The 23,753-nt window shown below is 42.9% G+C and overlaps 1 protein-coding gene and 1 long non-coding RNA gene across 11 annotated transcripts in view; one reads left to right on the top strand and one right to left on the bottom strand.

The window, feature by feature from the left end:
- Window positions 1–543: 543 nt before the first annotated feature.
- On the bottom strand, window positions 544–14,163 carry LOC143510354 (uncharacterized). 2 transcript variants are annotated; one of them, XR_013129951.1, is made up of 3 exons: window positions 13,112–14,163; window positions 11,956–12,143; window positions 544–1,121 (listed from the first exon to the last, which is right to left on the bottom strand). It is a non-coding gene; the product is annotated as an uncharacterized LOC143510354 (long non-coding RNA). The 2 variants fall into 2 exon arrangements; XR_013129952.1 differs by having other exon boundaries at window positions 13,708–14,163.
- The window catches only part of znf438 (zinc finger protein 438), a 39,661-nt gene continuing 24,470 nt past the window's right edge, over window positions 8,563–23,753 (top strand). For 5 of the 9 annotated variants that reach the window (XM_076999611.1, XM_076999612.1, XM_076999607.1 and 2 more), the window contains exons 1-2: window positions 8,859–9,143; window positions 23,541–23,673. The gene's annotated coding sequence lies outside the window, so the exon portion shown is untranslated. Of the gene's footprint in view, window positions 8,831–8,858; window positions 9,144–12,102; window positions 12,119–23,540; window positions 23,674–23,753 lie in introns of those variants that run through there. The other 4 variants (XM_076999608.1, XM_076999610.1, XM_076999609.1 and 1 more) reach the window with 4 other exon arrangements.

Raw genomic sequence — 23,753 nt, 5'->3', positions numbered from 1 at the left:
CAGGGAGAGAGAGAGAGAAAAGAGAGAGAGATAGGGAATAAAACAGAAGTGATGCCAGAAACACATTGAATAGAACTGACCGGATCTTTTGTGTGTCTGATCAAGCATCAGGTCGTATGCGTAAGGCATTCTACAGAAATGTGAAAGCGTAAAGACAAAATGTGTAAGCGCTGATTCAGATGGGTTTACAGGGCAGGAACCCTGAGCCATGGCCATGCCTGCCATCCTTTTCTGTTACAGGTCACAAACGTGAGCACTGCGCTAGTGTTAATGCCAGGCAGAGTAGCGCTGGGCTATTCTGGTACCTGCTGGTGACTATCAGGTTTCTGACAGACCTCAGCTGGGTGTGGTACACTCCTTTAGTGGACACTATTCAGTGATTCAGGGGAAAAAGGAAACACGCACATACATACATGTACAGGAACATGCTTGCAGACATATAACCAAACAAACACCACTTAGAATAAGCAAATAGAATAAGCAAAATTCAAAATGTTAGTATAGACTCATCTATTATTCAAGATTTATTGTCATGTTCCTAAAGCAAGTTACACCCTTTAAGGCAAAATAAAAAAATTATTAATAATATATTGTTTATTTACATCATAGTTACTGTGGTAGTGAGACATTATTCTAGTGTGACTCTACAATAGCATATATATTAGCATATATATTATCAAAAGTTATATAAACAACAAGGTTAGTTGTTGAAATGAGATTGAAGTTGGTCAAAAATTCATTCAAAATGAGAAAATCTAAGGTCATTAAATTAGAATAACTGGGCAGTAAATAGACTGTTTTAATAATGAGAATAATAAGTAATTTATATAGCATCTTTCTCATCCTCATTGTTGCTTTACACCATTACTTAATACAGCAGAGAGGGAAAAGGCTTGTTTAAAACAATATGCTTAAAGACATTGTTTAGAGGATTAAAACATCTCAGATTTCCAGATGCATCTTCTCCAGTCCCTGTAGTCCCTTCTCCACGTGTCGGTGCGCTGGGTGGGGACGACGGGCCAGAAGAAGGTGCCCATGTCCTCATCACTTCACCGCCCCGCCTGTGGCTTCACACCGTCAATTATTCAACACAACAAAGTGCTCCACGGCTGGACCGAGGCCTGAAGGAACAGCACGTAATAAGAGCATTAACATCCACAAACATCTCCCAAAGTGAATTAGTACCCACCAATGGCCTTATTTTGGTCTGATAATTGTTCAAATTTTGATACCTACATCAGTCTTCCCTGATTCAGTGTGCCACTGTTTCAGCACTAAATCACATGGCCAGTCAACGCTGAAAGAGATTTCATTTAAAGGCTTCAATATCAATCACGGAAGTACTTAATGTCTGTTTACTTTACGAATGAAAGTTACGATTGAAAGAGGTTTCCACTATAATTTCTTGTACGTGTCTCTACTCTAGGCTGGTATTCTGGGACATTCTGCCCCAGAGGGGTACTGGCTGACATATTAGTAATATCTCCCCTCTGACCACTGCCATGGCCCCCTCCTGAGAGGCTGTTCACCGGTCCCACCAGGGCTGCTGCCACTGTTAATGCCTGGTGAGGAAGAGGTGGGGGAGAGAGAGAGTGAGTGAGAGAACACCCCAGCTCTCCTGCCTGGATAAACCCGTAATGGACTCCACTGCAGCGGTGGTCCTGTTGAGCGGGTTCCAGCTGTGGCTGGGATGGCGTCTGGAGCCGGGTCGAGACGGCAGGACCGGAGCCCAAACTCCCAACGGAACGCGCGGCAAAGGAGAACGAGACACGGTGCGGCTGCGGAAGACGCCACGAGAAAGGTGTTCCAGTGAAGACCTGCCATCATCAGACATCAGTGAAGGAGTTCCAGAAAAATCTTTCTCTCACTTGCTTTCATGTTAGGGCAAAGTAGACCGACTGGAAAAAGACACCGCCATTATTCAATGGAAAGTCCTCCCTTTTCACATTTTCCTTGGACTGAGGCGCTTTAGCATGAAGTCATATTTTCTTCTGCTGATGGAAAACAAAGAGTAAAAATAATGCCACTGCACACAGACATCCCCCAGTATTATTAAAGCAGTGGTCAAGTCAGAAGCCTCTATTTTCAGTCACTGGTTATGGGACCACCCATCTCACCCAAAATACAAGGAGACCTACCATCCAAGACCTCCTGAGCCCACTCAGACAGAACATTAACGTGGAAGGTAGACATTGCTTCTTGTCTTCATCAACCAAAGTCTCATTTGTCATGGAGCTAAGCTAAGCTGAACTTCCACCCTTGTCTTTCATCTTCACCTTTGCCCTGTCCTTCCTTTATATTTTTGTCATTTCAATGTGTCTGCATGTCCCCTTTCCCTCTCTTCCTATTTACCTTTGTCGTTGTCTGGGTGGAGGCAGACAGGGGGCTGGGGGGGGTGGGGTGTGGGTGGAGGTGGAAAGCCATACTCTGTGCTCTACATTAAGGGATCAGCCCGTGTCTCTGTAAATGAGTATTGATCCTCCTCCTAGCGGGATCGTTTAGGAGATTAATGCTGGCAGTAGTGGTGCAGGGGGAGGGCAGGGGGAGGGGGGGGGGGGGCAGGGCTCTCCAGCCCAGGCAGGGAAGCCGCCAGAGAGCTACCCAGGACAGAGGGCCTGCTGTGGGGCTACGCAGAGAACAAGCTCCTGCCTCCCCTCCTCACCATCTGGACCAACAGCTCAGGGCACCAGCTGCATGGGGGAAGGGTATAGAGAGTGAGACTAAGAGAGAGAGAGAGAGAGAGAGAGAGAGAGAGAGAGAGAGAGAGAGAGACGGACAGAAATGGTAAGTAACAGACTGAGAATGAAAGGAAAGAAGATGAAGGAGAACAGGGTGAAAAATACTGAGCTGCAAAAAAAAAAAAATATTTGAACACATGAGAAACCAGGTGAATTTCAGAAACAAGGAAGTAACAGACTCTGAAAAGGAGGTGGGAAACAGGAAGAAGATGAGAGAGAAGTGAACAAGAATCACAGGTGGCAAATAAAGAGACACATTATGGCCAAAACAGAGAGAGAGGTAGCAGCAGTAAAAGAAAATGAAAACAGTGGAGCAATAGAGGAAAGAAATACTGGGAGTAAAACGTAGCAGTAATAACGAAACATCATGAAACACAGAACAAAAGAGGAAGCAAGAAGGAACGAAAGAGAGACAGGGAGAATGAAATAAGGAGACAGGTGGGAGAGGGAGCGAGCAAAACATTAGAGCCGATGAGAGAAGGAGGGAGAGCAGAAGAGGGGAAACCAGCCATGATGGATGAGAGACAGAAAAAAGAACCGAGTGGCTAAAGTGACCCTGGGGAGTCTACCCAACATGAGGCCTGAAGAAACCCCATTACACAACTACAGAGGCCCAGAGGAGGACATTTTCAGAGGTGCGTTTAGGAAGGCCTCTAGATATAATGTGTACGACGTACATTTCCTTCTTGTTTCAGTCCTCTGTGAACAAAGACCTAATGTGAATGGATAGAGAGAACTCCTTAGTTCTGACAAATGACCTTTAAATTCCAGTTTATCCTTGAACACACAGTGTAAGTGGTACATGCCAAGCAAAACTTGTTAAATGAACATAAAACTAAATGCTCATCATTGTTTGTCACATTAGCAGAAAGCTAAGTTGCAACAGCTCAATTTTTATGTGGTGACTGCCAAAATCATAACCTCACTCAAAAGCCAGAAACACTTAGCTGCTGTAGTGTTTATGTGTTTCGCAAGCTCTTGTGTTTTAGTGTGTAGTCACAGCAGCCCTGGGAAAATGCAACTCTGAATGTTAGAATGGTGAAACTATTCCAGAGCCCGCGACCCTTGCAGGCCCAACAATGGAATGTTTTGAAGGCGAGATCAAGATGTCAATGGCACGCTGCTCCCCCTCCCAAGAGTGAGCTCGTTATGATCTCACTTCCTGTTCTGTGGATTGTCCCTGAACGAAGCCGTAGTTCTGACGCCCAGCAGAAGTAAACCACACCCAGAGTGGAACACCAGGGAAGTGGCAGTCCAGGGCTTGGACATCACTACAAATGCATATGAACACTGTTTTCTACTTATTGAGAGTATGAGGCATTAAATCACTCTGGCTGTCTACTAAATAACTCACTGACGTTTTTGGACTTCATAATCTAGTTTTCAATGCAGGTTTCTTGTGATGTTACAGAGACCTCTTGGTCTAGTTTTAAAAACACGGACGAAGTGAAGTAATCTGTTGGTTTCAGATTAAAATGTGTTTACACAAATGCTCAAACAAACTCCAAACAAAATGACATTAACTTTATTTGTTGATACAGGTGGACTCAGCATATATATCAGGGAATAATAATATGAGTCATAAGAAAGAACATGAATTTTTATGTTCTCTCTTATGATTCTCATATTATTATTATTATTATTATTATTATTATTATTATTAGTGTGTATTGTATCACATAATCAGAAGTGTGCACAGCTGATGTTTGACTCTTGTGAAAGTGCATGTGATTGAGTAGCACCGCATATAATCATTACAGTAAAATTAATGAATTTTTTTATTGAAACTGCTTTATTGTGCAATGGTGATGGTAACAGTGGTTGTGTTAAATGTCTGTGTGTTTGTTTGTGTGTGTGTTTGTTTGTGTGTGTGTGTGTGTGTGTGTGTGTGAGAGAGAGAGAGAGAGAGAGAGAGAGAGAGAGAGAAAGAGACAGAGAGAAAGAGATAGAAAGCATATCAAATAGAGACCTAGAGAGATTTTGTTGGCCAATCTAGAGAGTACCGGTGCCTCTGTCATGCAGCTTAGTCCAGATCCTCTCCAAATGTTCTGTCAAAAAAATCACCTCACAACCACAGCTTAAATTTATTCTGTATATGTTGGAACTGTAGGCATTTCTGCTTCTCATTTGTTGGCATGACTACCTGGAAGATTCACCAGCCAACGTCCCTACAGTGTTCAAATATTCATGTTTTTGTATCATCATGAGGACATTTGGTCCCTACTAAAAACTAAATATCTAAGTGCACACATGCATAGCAAAGTCTGTATGGCAAGGCTGTTTATGGAGGCACATTTGAGGTGACACATAGATGGAGAATACCTGAGAATGAGAGAAAGACACAGAGAAACTGAGACAGCATGGGACTGAGGCTCAGAGAAGAAGAGAGACAGGGAGAGAGAGAGAGAGAGAGAGAGAGAGAGAGAGAGAGAGAGAGAGGTTTCGGCATTTTCCAGAGAATGTACTGGATATCAATCATTTCTTCACTGCTTTCTTCTAAGTCCTATTACTGATGGTTCATTCTGTCCCCTTTACTTAGTGGTTTAAGATTTCCTCAGATAGATTTTTTTCAACTTAGAATTCCTTCCTTTAATAGTTGGGGTTTGATGATGTCACAGGATTTATGAAACAGTATATTTGACTGCAAATTAAGAAAACATATTTTTCGTGCCACTTTTACTTTTTTATTGAATCATACGGTCAGTTTCATAATGACACACTTGATATTTTAGGTGAACAAATGACCTTTACCTACTTTGAGATGATTGTGATAATTGTGAGATAAGGTCTAAGGATACAACAGTTTTTGTCATCACCAGGTCTTGCCCCCCAACATATTGCTGTATTATGCTCACTACATAATAGTGAAGCCTTATTATCAAACCTTTCAATACCTATCTATGCTAAGTCAAGACAAGAGTGCAAGCATATGTTATATAGGAGAATATAGCATTTATATGGTAAGAATGACATGCATAACCTTAGTCTTTTACAAGGTGACCATTGCTAATATTTTAAAGCAGCAGAAAATATGTGCATTCATAGACCTACACACACAAAAGAGTTGATATAGGGGCCAGCAGTGCATTAAAGCCATAACTACAAACCTCAAGGTGCTTGGTGAAAGAGATAGGGAATGAAGGGCAGCGTGTTGAATGAATAAAATCACTTTTACCATCACCTTTTTAGAGCTGCTCTGTGTCATGGACACCATGTCACCTGTGTGAGGAGGACTGAAGAGTGAAGGAGTGAAGGGCTAATGACATCACAGAGGTGCGATGAAGAGGAGAAGGAGTGAAGGGCTAATGACATCACAGAGGTGCGATGAAGAGGAGAAGGAGTGAAGGGCTAATGACATCACAGAGGTGCGATGAAGAGGAGAAGGAGTGAAGGGCTAATGACATCACAGAGGTGCGATGAAGAGGAGAAGGAGTGAAGGGCTAATGACATCACAGAGGTGCGATGAAGAGGAGAAGGAGTGAAGGGCTAATGACATCACAGAGGTGCGATGAAGAGGAGAAGGAGTGAAGGGCTAATGACATCACAGAGGTGCGATGAAGACTGAAAGTGATACGCGCAGTAGAGGTCAAGTTTACTAGAAAAGCTTTCCTAACCCCGGGAAAGATTAATTTTCCCACATACAATATGTTCAACTTGTAACGCCAAGGTTTAATAGTTCAAACAGTGACACTGAAAACACCGGAAACTGAATAAAATAATGACGTGCTTCGTCTGCACCTTTTTAATGACCAGTGCAATAATCTAGTTCTTCTACTCTGAGCCAACTGCTGCACGCTTTCCAACTGCTACTCTGAAACATCATAGGCCAGCTGAGCTTGGAGGAAAGCTTGAACAGCTCAGTTCTATGTACTCTGGCAGGGGGCCAGCTGTAGCCGGCACTGCTGGAGATCTTTACCCTTCCCATGCAGACGAATTCATCCTCCCCACGCAGACAGCAGGGCTGCCGTGGTCGGTTGGCGTTTTGGCCGTGGACACCTCGGGTCCCAGCAATGGAATGCAACAAGTTACTAGAACCTTCCCCCATGCAGAATGGCTGCTGTACAACTATATTCCAAAAGTCTACTCATAACATCACTGGCCATTGGGCAACTCTCATATGAAGCAGTAAATTACATCCACAGTGGATTCTGAAAGAATGTATGAGTAACTGTCACAGACAATGAGTCAAGTACCTTGTAGAGGCCAGAACTGCTTCATATGGACAATTTGATAGGAAACTTACACATACAACATATAAACCAACACGAGTACCAAGAATTCTCCCTTAGAGTGTGTTAAGTTGCAGGGCTGCATTAAAAAGATAAGCTTGCTGGCTTCACACATATTGGAGGAAGGTGTTTCAACAGAAGAAAAGAGTCTTACTGTGTTGATGTGATGCTGCTGATAACTGTCCTGTTACAGCTATAGGACCTGCGGAGCACCACACTGACTCACTTTTTCTTCAACTGTCTCTGCTGACGATGACAGATTTCAAAGACAAGCACATCTAAATGACTCCCTTTGCTGAACAAACAGCCATAAAGCTCTGTAGTACAGTGCCAGACACACACACACACACACACGCACACACACACACACACACACACACACACACACACACACACACACACACACACACACACACAGAGACCTTTAACTCTTTTTTGCTCCTTTAACTCTGTCTAGGCTCATGCAGCCACCTTGGATGAGTGCTGATGAATAAATTTCTAGTGGTCAGTTCTTATTATGTGTTGGTCATTAAAGGCAATTCAGTGTGTCTTACAGTTAATAATGTCTATTATTAATTAAATATTCAATGAATACACATTCAGAGAGAAACACACAAACCTATTGAAGTAGCCTACACATTCCTCTAACATATTCCTCATTTGTTATATAATGAATAAATAAGTTACAATTATTTTTACACCACACTGCTTATCTTAGCCAAGCCCTGATTACAAAAGGTAAGAAGAGACTTGAAAAACATGTTTTACATATGGTCAGGTGACCATCTTGACAATGTTTATCTGTTGGTGTCATGTGACTAAGATTGTGTGTATTTGAATGCATTGTATATATGCACATATGCATGCAGGAAGATATCTTGTTCCTGGAACTGATCTGATACCAGGTTCTTTTCTCAGTGGTACTGTTGGCTTAATGTTTGCGATAGAGGATCAAATTCTTAAAGTGTGAGATTGATTGTGCAACTATCTATGCAACCCTATTGAACCAAACCCATGAAAACCTACTCGACACTTGTGTGCAGGCATTAATACACAGACAGACAGACAGACAGACAGACAGACAGACAGACACACACACACACACACACACACACACACACACCCACACACACACACACACACACACACACACAGACAAATCCATGAAAACCATACAAGCCACCCTTGTGATTGAGAATGACAGATGAAAAGGTGTTTAACTGATCAATATAGTCATTATCTAGGAACCTCTTCTATTCAGGCTAGGGCGACGTGTGTTATGCACATTGATCTATTTGCAACAGCACACACATTTATGTAGTTCTTGGACTCTTTCCCTCACACACACGCACACACACACACACACACACACACACACACACACACACACACACACACACACACACACACACACACACAGAGAGAGAGACGCGCGCCACACACACATACACATACAGAGAAAGAGAGTGAAAGAGTGAAAGAGAGAGAGAGAGAGAGAGAGAGAGAGAGAGAGAGAGAGAGAGAGAGAGAGCGAGAGAGAGAGAGAGAGAAGAATTTGGGCATACTCATTGCTATTACATAGACTGAGTTGACAAGTGGCAGACGTCTAATGTCTCTAGTCTATTCACAACATCTTCGTTGTCCTCGTTTATTTTTTATTCCATGTACAGTATCTATTTTATTATTACGTTTTATTTTATATGATTTTATTTGCGAGAGGACGATTGCAACTTGGTAAAGGGGCGGATGCACGTGAAACTTGAAAAATATATAATTGGATAGCCGCATTTTCACATTCCCTGATTGGCTACATTTTTCGCGATTATCCGGTGTTGGGAGAGCCGTACTATTTTTTTGAGAGGGGTGAGTGACAGACATCGGTCACAGCTTGTAGTCATGTAGACATTATATAAACCGAAGTTCTGGGTTATACCTTAGGTTATATTTATTTAGTTTTGTGTATACCAGAAACACTCTTAATGAGACTAAATGTGGCGTTAATTTCCTAGTCACGCAATCAACATACTCCCCCACATTCTGCCATTCAAGGTCTGGCTCAAAATGGCTGTACAGAAACAGTTATGAAGATCTGTCGTTCTTCAAAAGAAACGAACATGTGGCACGCTCCATATTTATGAAGAAGACCTGCGAGCGAGCGGGAGGGTATTCGTGAAAGGTGAGACAAAAGACGTTCACTGCGTTTCGTGACGGAGTTATTCGCTTGCGGTGCAGAAAACAAAACCCAATGGGGTTCCCGTGCAGTCGCGTTACGACGCCACGCTCAGCCAATGGGAGCGCGCGCCGGAGTCACGCGCCGTTGTCTTAGCGATGTAGGAGAACACAAGATGGCTAACCGTGTAGCGCCTCACTAAACAAACTGTTGAACAGCGCTGCCCAGTCAGCAGACTTACACATTACGTTTTGTCAACAAGCAGAAAAACTGTTTCTCCACATTCGTCTCCGCATAAGCGAGATACAAAACACAACCGGTGCTTGTCAGTCTAGCGAACCACGTAGCTAGCTGGCTAACTGGCTAGCGACGAGTCTATTTACAGAGTGCCAGTCATAAATCAGGCCGGTGTCAGTTTGACAGTGTTACTCGGTCCTGGTGTGTTGGAGGCGCCACTCACTACATGTGTTGGGATAGAAGAGTTAATCATACACTGAGTCTATAAAATACTCCCCATAAATGTACTATCTCGAGTTATGAAGATAGTTTTCTAAAACACGTCAACACTACCAGCACTTGTTGCTGTTGCTACTGCTGCTGCTGCCTGTAATTCATGGGTTGTTTACAGTCTTAAGTCAAGTGTGAGCAGTGTTGTGCCAGAGAAGCTGTGGTTACTAGTTATTAGTAAAGGACGTAAGGTGGTGGAACTTTCTAGATGTTACTCTATAAATCTGCTGAGGCCATAACAGTCTTGTATTTATAATGGCAGCAGTAGGGGTGATAGAACACTAAATGCCACAAGTGCAGTGGCAGATAGTCACAATACATGCCATTTCTCTCACATTTGTCAGTGTATTAAAGCACCATCCTGGGATGCTGGAGGTTGTTCTGCGTCATTTTGGCTTCAAAAGACTAGATTAGATGCCAGGCCAAAAGACCAAAATTAGATATTCGAAAATACCACACAAGTGTAAATGATAAATAAACCTCTCAAATAAATAGATCCAGTTCTTCTGTAAGAGAAAAAGAAAAGCCACATGATTTTTTTTTTTTTTCGATATTGATGTCCGTTTTCCAGGAAACATCCTCTTGAAGCCCCTAACAGGGCACCATTGCCAACCGTGACACGTTTTCTCTCATTCCTCCCCGTGGCAGCACTTCTGTTTGAGTCTTTTACTGTCTTGTTTTGGCAAGATGATCTTGAATCTAATTTCCTATCAAACCTTTTTTTTAATGTGGTAACTCATTTGTTACAGCACAAATTGCTAAACTTGGAAACATTTGCCAAATCAGATGTGACCCAGTGATAGGAGGTAAATTTATGATAAAGTGCAAGTTGTTTAAGGTAAAATGGGAAAATGTTATTGTATGATGCCCAATATGTCTGTAGGTAGTTTTTCAGGTTTTACAACTTCATTATTATAGCTGTTTACTCACACTAAGTTGTTAACCTGCTGTTTGGTATCTCACCAAATTACCCTAATTGAAGATGAAGAACATTGAGGAAGGTACTATTTTACTGCTTCAAAATCAATCACTCCTGCTTTTTGTAAAAGTGATTAAATTGTATTGTCAATACAGCATAAGTTGTGTAGAATAACATAATAATAACTCAATTAACTTGCTTCATTGTGGTAGGCAGCTAGAATTTGGCAATAGGATATCATTTTTACAATATGGGCAACTTTTCTCAGCATACTGTTGATATATTGTTAGTACTTGGAGAAACAAAGACCAAAACTGCTATTCTATAGTAGGCCTGTGGTGGTGTCACACTTTCAAATTAAAACATGGTAACTAGTAGCTAATTGGATATAGCACTTCATATTTGAGCATATTTGTTTTATATTTTGTACTTTCAATTTATTGGATTAAACTTTGGAAAAATGTAAGTTATTCTTGTTGTTTGTTTCAGATGAGCATAATTGTGAAATGGAGCATTACGGGGGGGGGGGGGGATTGTGGCTGGGTTGCAGGACAAATCAATTCTGAGCCTTAATCTGAGCATCCAGTTCACAGCATATGCTCCCATCAGTGAGTATAAGGACTCTGAGATCACAGCTAAGGACAGAACGAATTACACAGGGAGCCTCATCCATTGTACCCATTTAGCCAATGGAGTGTGTACTTATTGTATTGCAGAAGTGGCTGGAAGTGCTGGTGTACTTTCCTATTCTACCCCCATGTTTTCATATATTGCTGTTTTGTCATTAATGTCACTCTTTTTTCTTGTCATTGCCGTTTTTATATGTGGCAGTAGGGCACTACTGTTTTGATGATTTTATTAACAAACCTCTGATAAATGTGTCTAAATGCCATGATACATATTGTACAGGATGAAAATTCCCTCAGGTAATGTGAAATTGCTTTTTTTTTTTTTCTATATCACGATGTGTATATTTAAATTTGGATTTAAATGTGTCAGAAAATCTCCACATGGTTTTTCTTCGCTGTGATAATTAACGGTAAATTTCAAAACACACACGATGTTTAGGTTAAGCAGAGAGTCTTTTGGCTGCTGCTTGCACATCAGCAATCAAAATGCACAGTGTCAGTGAGCACAACTGCAAAAGATTATGAAATACCACACTGCACGGCTCGGGTTTTGTGCTGTGGAGGAATATGCACCGAGTCCTTTTGGAGGATGTTGAGGTTTGTTTTGGCAGGTGTAAAGACATTGTGTGGTTTCACATGTGGTGAGAGAGAGGGGAGCGAGGCTCTTTTTCATAGCACAGATGCTTATTTAACATTTCCGGTCAATCAGAACCATGTCAACATCACTACATGTGCACACACACACACACCCATACCCACCCACCTATGCTCTCCAGCATGTAGCCTACACTGGGAGAGGATAAAGAGAGCGCTTTCTCCGTTTCTTCAGTGGTCGAGTTGTACTGACCCATCGGTGCTGCTTCTCTCTCTTACAGAGACGCCGTCGGACGTGGGTGTGCTAATAAGCACCAGCTTGACTCTCGGAGGTCAGTCGTGTGGTGTGTAGCCATGCTGCAATTAGAGATCAAAACCCAGTCAGGAAACTCTGCTTTAATTACTGCGGGACTTGCTCAACATATGTAGAACAAATGTCTTTGTTTCAAGTGTGCAGCATACCGGTGAGAGGTGCACCGCCGTAGCCAAAGTAAATATGTGAGCTGGGAGCCGTGCGTGCTTTCTGAGCGCGTGCAGAATCGCACCATACCGCCGAACTACAGCGTGGCCCACATCTGCGCTAGCCTGGCCGTCACAATTCACAGTTTTAACTGTGACCAGTTTTGGTTTCCGTATCGAAGAATTTGGCAGCTCAACATGGCGGTTCTTCCTCATCTCCTCGTGCGTGTTCCTAGCCATCTCGTGGCATTAATGTGAGCTCACTGACCACTTTAAAACACAGTCTGGGGGGAGTCATCTGCACAAACAGAATCTGTAGTGTGTCTTTCCCTCACAAAATATACAGGAAAGGAATCCATATTCCATGTCCACATGGAGAACACCCACAGAAATATTGTTTCTATCATAACAAAACCTTTTATCTCATCATGCCTCCTTCCCAGAAGGGTGCAGTAATTGATGCACCAGAGTTTCAAACATTCTGTAGATGGGTGGGTTTTTTTTGCTTGAAAAATAAATTAAAAAGGACAAATATAGAATAAACGTATTTGTAGAGGACGCACCCAGAAATAATCTCGCACACAAGTGTGTGTATGTGCATGTATGATATATTTACAACTTCTGTATAAACAGTGGTTGATTCTAAAAACAGGCCCACCTGAGTAACCCTACTTTCCCTTTAGGAAGATGAGACTCACCAATTCTTTTTGTTACAAAAGCACCTTATTGGCATTAAGAAGTAAGCCAAAACACCTTGACTGAGGCGGTACAAAGAACCCCCACTTTGAGCAGGAAAATCACATGAACTGGTGAATGTATGCTGGTGGAGTCAGGAGACAGACTGGTTCGGTGAGTGTTTCATTCACCGCTAAATTGTTCTTCTTGGCTTCGTGAGCTGCTCTGCAACCTTCCAGTGAACCAGGTTGGTGAGAGGCCTAATGGAATGAAGATCCTACAAAGTCGAAGCAGGAGCTCATTCCCTAGGCAGGCCAGGCGAGCGTCGACACGAGGCCGCTGCAGACGTGGAGTAAGGCCACAGGAAATGCCGCTAAATCCAAACAGCAGCGAGATGCGAACCCGGCCTGAGACCCCTCCACCAACACAGCTGATGTTTATATGCGGGGGTAAAAATAGCAGCCCTGACATGGTTCTCACCGACTCACCTAGCGCTCCCATGTATTAGTCACATGACCTCTCTCGCTTTTAAAGTGAGTGATTAGTTACAGATGTCGCCGCGTTCAAATACGGCCGACTCCTTTCGTGACGGAGCGGAGGACTGATGCGCTTCAGATGTGCGTGTCCGAGTGCCACGGATGAAATGAGTACGTCTCCTGTAACATTGCTGCGAAATGGTGACATTTCTTCCCGTAAACAGTTCACCTGGTGCAGAATGACTAAGTGGTTTCAGACAGGAAGGAGCTAAACACCGTTGATGTGACTGAGGGAGGAAACGGCTAAATACCAGGCTAGTGACTGCTCCATCTGCTATCCACTTTCCCTGAATCAGGATCAGAGCTTGCGTGACCTCAGAGCGTTTGAGAGCGAGGCTGTCGAGTCCTGTTCAGGATAGTGGGAGTACACAGCGCAAAAAAAAAAAATGGTTCTCGTACTTTATTTTTTGTTTTTATTCGGTAACCTTGGCCCTCGGTCTCTCGCTTTGTTTTCGCTCCCTCCTTGTGCTCCGTCTTGTCTTTTTGAACGTCTTCTTTTTCTTCAGCGTGCCTCGTCTCATCTCTGCGCTGCTTGCCTCCTTCACCACGGTGAGGTGACTCCTCTATGAGTCAGTTCTTCTCTGGGTGTTTGTGTGGTAGGGAGAAGCTTGGCAGTGGGAGCTTTCCTACACACACACCGCACACACCACACACACACACACACACACACCGCACGCATGCACTCGCACGCACGCTCTCGCGCGCGCACACACCACAAACACGCACACACACCGCACGCACGCACGCGCACACCACACGTATACACATGTGCGTGCACACACACTGGAGCTGCAATGGCTTGTGTGTCATTTCCAGCATCACATTTTGGTCGGTGAGAGAAGTATGTGAGAGCAGTAGAGAGTGAAAGAGAGAGAAAATGGAGTGAGACGGCCTAGATCCAGATGCGTTTCACAAGTGACCTTACATGACATGGGTTTAAGTCAGGTTTCATTGCCTTCTAAGGGCCAGGTAGACATGACATTTTAACTGGACACGTTGACAAAACAAGCTTGATAGCTCTTCAAACCCTCACATTTCATCTCAACTTTTCGACGTTTAAAATTTGAAGGTGGCTCCAATATGTCTACAGCGTGCCATTTATCTGCCCTTCGTGTAATTCGTCACTGTGGCAACTTTGTGGCTAACTGTTTCATAAACAGTCAGCTTGCTCATGGATTTGTGACCTTTGTTATTTAGCAGCCGTAGAATGTTGTCACCCTTCCCAACAGATGGAAGGTCCTTTTGAATTTCAGACCTTCTAACCATTAAAATGACTGATGGAAGTTATCAGTGTGCTTTGGGACCAACTGACCTGGTGTGTGTGTGTGTGTGTGTGTGTGTGTGTAAGTGAGAGAGAGAGTGCATCAGAGTAGTCGCCTGCGGGACGGCAGTGGCCAGAACAGAGGCCTTGGGAACACGGGAGAGTATGACATGTCAGGATTGCATTTCTCTAAGATGATCCTTATCGACTGATAATCATATGATGTTTGGGTCTCAGAGGATGCTGGGAGTGCTTTATGTGTGCACTGCATTATTCCTGGTCTACAGCAGTATGATGATAGTGATGACAGTGTGCATATGTGACCTCTCATTACAGTTTTTTGTTGTTTTAAGATGCTAAGAGCATTGGAGAATATCACTCGGACAGACACTGATCTTATATCGGCTCCATGTTTGTAACCGGTTACTAACAGTTGTAAGCTTCTAAAATATGAGGTAATTTCAAGGACAGCCAAGGTGAAGCACTGCCTCACATCAAACCTGGCAGCTTAATCTGCACATTGCTGTAATAACTGCGGAAAGATTGCAGTTGTTATATAATGGTAAAAACAAGTTAATACTGGACAAATTAGCTGCAACCTGTAGACTGTCTAAGTGTGTGTGTGTGTGTGTGTGTGTGTGTGTGTGTGTGTGTGGAGCCTTTGTATAGTTCTTGAGGTCCTATCACCATGTACATAGAAGCTCACCAAAGTGCATGTGCCGTAGCGGAACCATGCAGGTTCATGGGCCTTGCTGAAAGCCCCAGCCAGGGAGAGCCCAGCCAGAGGCCTGGCAGCTGAGATCGGCTGGTTCTCCCAGTTTATTATTTATCCAATTACCATGGGAACCATTGTTGCTTACACCTTCCACCAGAGGTGTCAATTCCAGGTTCAGAAATTAAAAGTCCTCACCAGGATTTTGCTCAAGCTTGCTAGATTTTCTAATTAGTGCAATCCAGGTAAAATTAGTGGAATTAACACAATCCAGGAAGCCTGAGTAAAATCCTGGTGAGGATTTTACTTTCTGAACCTGGAATTGACACCTCTGCCTTCCACATCTTTTCCAGCTGTTCTCTCAGCTCTTTGTATATCTTCAACTTTTGTGTTCCTTACTCCTGGTTTTCCTATGGTTTGGTATTGTTATATCCATCACTACAGCCCTCTCCTCCTGTTTATGCATCACTACTGTGGCCGGTTGGTTAACTTGCATGTTGTGCAGAGGCGAGTTCTCCGCAGGTAGTTGGATGGAACTGCCTCTTCCAGGGGTCTTTCAGGATCAGGACTTCATCATCATCATCATCGAGGGTGGGTTTCATCTGTTAGCAGCTGGTTCAGTTTCACTCTATTCATGGTGTGTGGTTAGCTTCTTCAGACAGTATTCTTGGAGTATGATTGGCCCTGGAGTTGTCCAGCTCTTCATCCTCAAAAGCCTTTCTCTGACAGCTGCTGGTGTGATCGTTTCTGGATCCTGTTATTATGTACACCTTGCATGTACCAGGGTGGAATCAGAACTGGTAATATGAAGAAATCGGTCTTCATTTTTCATGGCATAGATTCATCAAACTGTTGTAAATAGTTTGTAAATGACTTTGGTCCATGTGGACATCACACAGTTGCTGCAGATTTGTCAGCTGCACAACTATGATGCAAATCTCACGTTCCACCACATCCCAAAGGTGCTCTATTGGATTGAGATCTGGTGACCGAGGAGGTCATTTGAGTACAGTGAACTCACCGTCATGTTCAATAAACAGGTTTTCGATGATTTGAGCTTTGTGATGTGGTGTGTCTTTCTGGAAGTAGCTATCATAAGATCAGAATACTGTGGTGATAAAGGGATGGATCTGGTCAGCAACAAAGCTCAGGGCGTGGTATTTAAACGATACTCGGTTGGTATTGAAGGGCCCCAAAGAGTGCCAAGGAAATATCCACCACACTACTACAGCACAACCAGCAACATCAACAAGTTGATGCAAGGCAGGATGGATTCCTGCTTTCATGTTTACTGCACATCAAAATGCCCCAGCAGAAACCAGGACTTGACCTCTCTTCATATCAGGCAACGCTTTCTCCTAATCGTCTAATGTCCAGCGTTGATGAGAGATGTCTCCTCAGTTGACTGTTCTTAGCCAGGAGTGGCACCTGGTGTGGTCGTCTGCTGCTGTAGCCCATCTGCTTTAACGTTAAATGTGTTGCTCATTCGGAGATTTACTTCTGCGTATCTCCATTATTAAATGTGGTTTTTTGAGTTGTTGCCTTTCTATCAATTCGAACCAGTTTGGACATTCTTCTTTGACCTCAAGGCATTTTTGGCAAGACATCTGCTGCTCGCTGGATAGTTTCTGTTTTTTGGACCATTTTGTGTAAACCATAGATATGGTTGTGTGTGAGAATCACAGCAGATCAGCAGCTTCATGTTCAAAGTCACTGAATCCTCTTTCTCCCACACTCCCATGCTTGGTGTGAGCCTCAGCAAGTCATCCTGACTACAGTAGGTCATCTACATACCTATTAAATGCAAACTTAATGTATTTAAGTTTCTTCTGTGTGATTGGCTGTTTGGACATTCGGATTAATGAAATTGGGTTAATATATTTGGGTAAATAATATATCTGTTTTTATATATATATATATATATATATATATATATATATATATATATATATATATATATATATATATATATATATATATATAATAATATATATATATATATTATAATGTATATGTACATGTACAGTTGTGATCAAATTTATTCAACCCCCACTGAAATAAAGTGTTTTGGCCAGTTTGACATTGATTTTGATCATTTCAGTCATCTTATTTACAATTATATCAAACAGGCACTTATAAATTAGACAAACATAACATAATATTTATGATGGAATAACCACAAATGTCTTTACTGTGCTCACATCATTATCAGTTTTATTCAACCCCCTAGTGACATTATTTTTTAGTACTTAGTACAACATCCTTTTCCAGTTATGACAGCTTTCAAGCGTGAAGCATAGCTTGACACAAGTGTCTTGCAGCGACCTATGGGTATCTTAGCCCATTCTTCATGGGCAAAAGCCTCCAGTTCAGTAACATTCTTAGGCTTGCGCACTGCAACTGCCTTCTTTAGGTCCCACCAGAGGTTCTCAATTGGATTTAAGTCTGGTGATTGCGATGGCCACTCTAGAATGTTCCAGCCTTTCATGTTCAACCATGCTCTAGTGGACTTGGATGTGTGCTTCGGATCATTGTCCTGTTGGAAGGTCCAACGTCTCCCAAGCCGCAGGTTTGTGACTGACTCCATCACATTTTCCTCCAAGATCTCCTGGTACTGAAGGGAATTCATGGTACCCTGCACACGTTGAAGCTTTTCCTGTACCTGTACCCAAAGCATAATTGACCCCCCGCCATGCTTCACAGTAGGCAAGGTGTTCTTTTGTTCATAAGCCTGGTTCTTCCTTCTCCAAACATAGCGCTGGTCCATTGTCCCAAACAGGGTCCATTGTCCCAAACAGGGACAATTAAAATTGTCCTTTTAAATCTGCCTAATTGGTGCTTATCATGCTTGATTGCTGCTCGTTGACATCCACAGATGTTTTCAATACCTGATGGAAAACACTGGAATGAACCTCTGTTCTTAGGAGTGGTAGTCGTAAAGGGGTTGAATAATTGTGTCAATGAAGAAATCACAAAAAGGCCATTTAATACTTTATGACAAAAAAAAATTGATGCTATCTTAGTTGCATTTAGTTCTTTAACAAGTCCTTGTAAGATTTCATTATGAACACAATTACAAATGTGCACTGAATTCCATAAAACCCTTCGCAGCATTGGGGGTTGAATAAATTTGATCACAACTGTACCTGTGGTCATTACTGTGGGAGTCCTCATGTTTCATGGTTCACTGTGGTGAACTAGCCTCCAAGTTGCTGGGCTGGCTGCCCTGTGGGAGGGGGGGGGGGGTCCCCTCCAGACGTACTAGCACACACACTAAACGGAATGGCACTGTGCATGGCTTTGCTGTTAACTTATTGAGGTGCAGAGAGATGTGTGTAGTACTGCATGCTAAAATGCACTTTACAGCCCTGCATTCAGTGTTGCGTGGCTGAAAATAAGTGAATATAAGTGATATATTGTGAAATAGGACCATTCCAGATAGCATTTTTGAATCACGTTGCAGTGGGTGAGCCTACAGTGGGACTTTCAGTATCAGTTTCTGTATGTGGTTTCATTTGTTCACTGATGAACCCTGTGCGAGTGGTGACACTTGATTACTACTTCAAACTGGTAGTCTTTATTTAAAAACTACACACTGTGTGCTAAACAAATCAGTTTATTGTTCAAATGGAATAAGGTAGTAGATCGTTATTGCAGTATCATAATACTTGCAATATATGTTGAAGCCAAATGAGTAAGACCTAAGAATAATGTCGTCCTATGCAGAAACGACAGAGAGCCAGATGCTGTTGTCTGTGATTAAGATAACTAGCTCTCATTTGCCTTTTCTTTACTTTCACAGACTGCGAAAGGCGACGGAAATGGACTAAGAGATCATTAGTGGAGTAGTATGTGTGTTGTTGTGAGGGCCAGGATATTCAGGTTAATGGAGGTCAGGGCTGCACCTTGAATGGATATGGGGAGATGACAGGAAATTCTGACTGCTGCCCGTTGCTGGCCAGGTGCTCAGTTCCTCTCAAAGTTCCCATGGAATATTTAATTACCACCATCTCCTCTGGCTTGCACACTGAGAATTTCAGACTTGCGTACTTCCGTAAAATATTGTAATGCATTGTAAAATATCTTAAAATTTAAATGAACTCTCACAAAGTACTGAAAAAGTACTTTTAAACAATGGACTGTGAGATGTGGGATAGTGTTATTATAACTGATAGACTGGAGCATGTGTGAGGCTTTTCTTCACAGCGGGGTTGCGTCTGTCTCCAGAACCCAGCCAGACTCCGACTACCAGGACCATCACTGAAGGAGACGCTCGCAGGATTGGGGCGCGATGAGCTGGCTCTGAATGTGTTGCACTTCTCGCTGTGGTATTGCAGGGCATCGGTGTGGTTCTTTTGGCTTTTAGATTTGGTCTGGTTCTTTTGGAAGTTCAGTTTGGGTGTCACAAGTGGGTATTTCCTGTTTTTATCCCTGAATATTCATATAAACAAATAAGACAAACCATTCCAATGAATAATATGCCTGCTAAATGTATTTAAATTCTCTGATATACTTTAAAGAAGTAAACAGCAAAAAATAATCTATAACATGAACTGAAAATGGTTCATCATTAATATGTACTGATACAGTAACAGACCTTAATGTATCAATACATATTAATTGATGAACCGTATTTAAGAAATGGAAGTCAGTCTTCATCCTTATAGCCCTTTTTTATTCAGCTAACACAAGGATGGAAGCTATTACTTGGTTCCCATTATGCAGTTTAGGAATTCTAAATCATATATTGATATTCCTGTTATACCACCCAACCCTTCTGTAACATCAGCTGTCCTGCTGGATAACCTTCTCAAACGTGGCCAGCATTCAAGTGCACTCAGTAGATAAGACAAGCAGACATTTCTCTACATAGTGCATGGGTATTGTTGTCCGTTCAGTAAGTTCTGCTCGTCCTGGATGTGATTCAGTCAGTTTTGGCAGTCGGAGCCAGTTAAAATCAGTCATGCCCAGCTTTCACAGCTCACACGAGACTCCTCCAAACCAGAAAGCGTTCTTCAGCATTCTCCGAGACGCCTCTTCCCTTACATAATCAATTATACTTCTGTTCTATTGGTCACTTTTACCTTTTCTTACACACGCATATGGGTGTGTAATGCACACACACACACACACACACACACACACACACACACACACACACACACACACACACACACACACACACACACACACACACACAAAGTCACTCGGAGACCTGGCCAATGGGAGAGGCTGGGAGGTTGCAGCAGTGTGGGCTTGTGGGGGTGGGGGGGTGAGGTTCAGCATGTACCTGTCACTGCTAAATGATTGCTCATTTCCTGCACGGAGGAGGAGGGTCAGCGTGGAGTAATAGAGCCCAGCTGCCTCATCTGGACCTTACCTTGCTTTTCAACCCCTTACACACACACTCACTCTCTCTCTCTCTCTCTCTCTCTCTCTCAGTCGTTAGAGTGCTCTCACCTGCCCGTCCGGCGCTGGCCGGCCGGGTCCTACGTGCTCCTCTCTTCATTGCTTGACCTCTCCCCGCTGCGCTTGTTCTCTGGACGGATCTCAGAGCGCAGCTGTTTTCTTTTGCTCTCTCTCTTCTCGTTTAACTTTTTGGTCTGTGACAGCAGACCTCTGTTAAAAGATCTCCAGATCTTCCCTTTAAAAGAAATATACTGTCCAGTTGTGGTAAAGGAAAACGCAGAGCCTGATTGTAACTGGTTTAGTTTTTTTATGTTTTTAATGAACGTTTGAATGTCTGTTTTGGTATGTGTGTTTGTGCTAATGTTATTTCGCGCACATGTGTGCATGTAGACAAGAAGGAAAGCGAGGGTTCAATTCCAGATTCCTTTTGGAATCCAAACCAGGTCACATGACCTAGAATGAAACTTTCAACAATGACCAGCTGTCGTCAACATTCCATTGGCGTGGCCGCTGGAGTATAGCCAATTGAAAATGGTCACTTGCATTGCAAAGGGCCGCATGCCAACTAAACCAGTGATGCGTGATATCACACAAGTGATGGATGTGATATCAGCTAATCGTCACTGTTCTATATTCCTCTCCTTAATGCTCTTGCACTGAAGTGCACAAAGAGAAATGTTTTGAGTAAATACAGTAGTGCTTACACGGATGCTGTGAACTATGGCTGGACTATTCTGAAGGCCTGCACACACCTGACTGAACACGTTGAAAAACGATAAACCATAAATCTTGTGAAAATCTCCCTATGTTTTGGACAGGGGAAGAGTGTCTAAAGTTCTCAGTAAAACACATGCTCCATGGAAACACATTTAAAGAACCCCGCTGAGGAGGGTTTGTCTTTTCAAGACGCTTTGAGGGATCCATGGTCACAAATGGATCTCCGAGTCCTCAGCAAAAAGGCCATGACGCTTCACCACAGAAATAAGTGACCTGTGGACGTATTCCACGTTAGATATTTGTCGGTATTAACGCAGCCACCGCTGAAACTCTTAACTGCGTTTGTGCTCAATTAGAGAAGAATGAATGTTAATATTTTACAATAAATACATTACTGGGAACATTGGAGATTGACTTTTTGATGCATCCCACTTCTGGTCTCCCATCACAGGAGACATCTGTTGAAAAGAGTGCACTAGCGTCACGCTACATAGAACCTCCCAATGTACTCTCTCCCTCTCCCCGGCTTCGCTCATAATGCATTTGCTGTACATATTTGAAGTCATCCAAGTTTTATTTCCATAAATTATGTCACTCCAAGGATGTGCTGGAATCCATTCTGGATACGTGAAGCATCACTAAACCAGACCGTTCTCTCATCTGCCCCAGTGACTGATAGATTAACAAACATTTTTATACGCTGTCCACTGAGCATGTGCAGTGTTTTATCATCTGGTCGTGCTGCCAAAGTAACCGTCTTTAAACGTTTCTTTTCTTCCCAGTGCATTTTCTCTCACCAAGTCACATTTCCGCTGTGTTTGTTTTCTAATTAGCTATCCTTTTTATGGGGATTTTCTAGAGAAAACGTTTTTGCAGTACACCAGTTTTATTTTCTTGTGATTGCTGAATTTAGTTTTTCCTCTCTAAATTACCAAATTATCTCCAGGTACATTGTTTGATCATCATATTTAGCTGTGATTTTGTAATAAAATGTTAATGGTTCTGCATTTGTGTTTGTGTATGCAGGCCCTGAATCTTGACGTTTTTTTTTTTTTGGGGGGGGGGGGGGGGGGGGCTGTCATAAACGTAGACGCTCTGTTCCTGTGGCCTTTTAATAACATTCTTTCTTTTTCTTGTGTAGCACTGCATTGGGTAGGAGCTTGTGTGATGCGTTCATGGCTGTTTTAAATCGGACGTGTGTATTTTGAACTGGCGTTGGTCACCCTCTCCTTGGTCAGATCTCTTCATGTCTACACTGAAGTGATGTGTTCAGCAATGCTACTCATTTAATGCGGCATTTAACTTCTATTTTATCTCTCAGACTCGAGCGATCTGCAGTTGGCCAGTCTGGCCACTTCCTTGTCGGTTACTTGTGTGTTTCGTAGGTCTTAGGCAAGACCACTGGTTGGAGGAGTTACTCAGGGACAGTGATGAAAAGTTGAGCCTTTATGTGTAACTGGAATGGGAGTTTTCTTTGAATTCCTTTGTAAATGTAGTCTCTTAATTTAGTTGACTTGTAGAGAGAAGTTTTATTGATCATTGATTAAAAAACCTTGTTGGCTGCATAGATCTCCTGTGCACCAAAATGTTTTTCCAAAATGTTTTCTTGTTTCTTTCTTTTAAAAAAAATGTTTTGAGTGCATTATCAGACTGCACAGTCACCTCAACTACCGATTATGCCATGCAGTAGTTTGCATCCAGTTGTGTTCAAAGCTGTCCTTTGTATAAAAATTAAGTCTGATTTAGATCTGATGGCTTCTACGCCACTCGCCCCCCCCACTCAATTTGCATAAGGAGGGAGGCAATTTGTGTCCTTGCTCAGCCAGCTGTCTTAGCGCTGACAGGTCTCCAGCTTGGCATCGGTGTGAAAATAAGTCAGATGCTTAATGCGCTATTTTCCCCTGCCCTCCTTTTCTCTCTCTCTCTCTCTCTCTCTCTCTCTCTCTCTCTCTCTCTCTCTCTCTCTCTCTCTCTCTCTCGGGCAGGAAAGGGTTACTCTCCATGTTTCCTGTCCAATTCCCACAGCTTCAGCTCCTTTCAGATCGCTTTCTTCATGCTAAACATTCCCAGGCTCCCATAACCTCCTGGCTTCCTCGCACCGACCAAGAGCAGTCCCAGGTGAGCGCGTGGGCGAACCTCCTGTTTTTAAGGATTAAAATCTCTCCATCCCCCCCCCCCCCCCCCCCCCCCCCTTAGCC

The sequence above is a fragment of the Brachyhypopomus gauderio genome, chromosome 3 (assembly GCF_052324685.1).
Source record: "Brachyhypopomus gauderio isolate BG-103 chromosome 3, BGAUD_0.2, whole genome shotgun sequence".
Lineage (NCBI taxonomy): Eukaryota > Metazoa > Chordata > Actinopteri > Gymnotiformes > Hypopomidae > Brachyhypopomus > Brachyhypopomus gauderio.
Note: the sequence above shows the minus strand (reverse complement) of the source record. Positions and strands in the feature narration are given on the sequence as shown.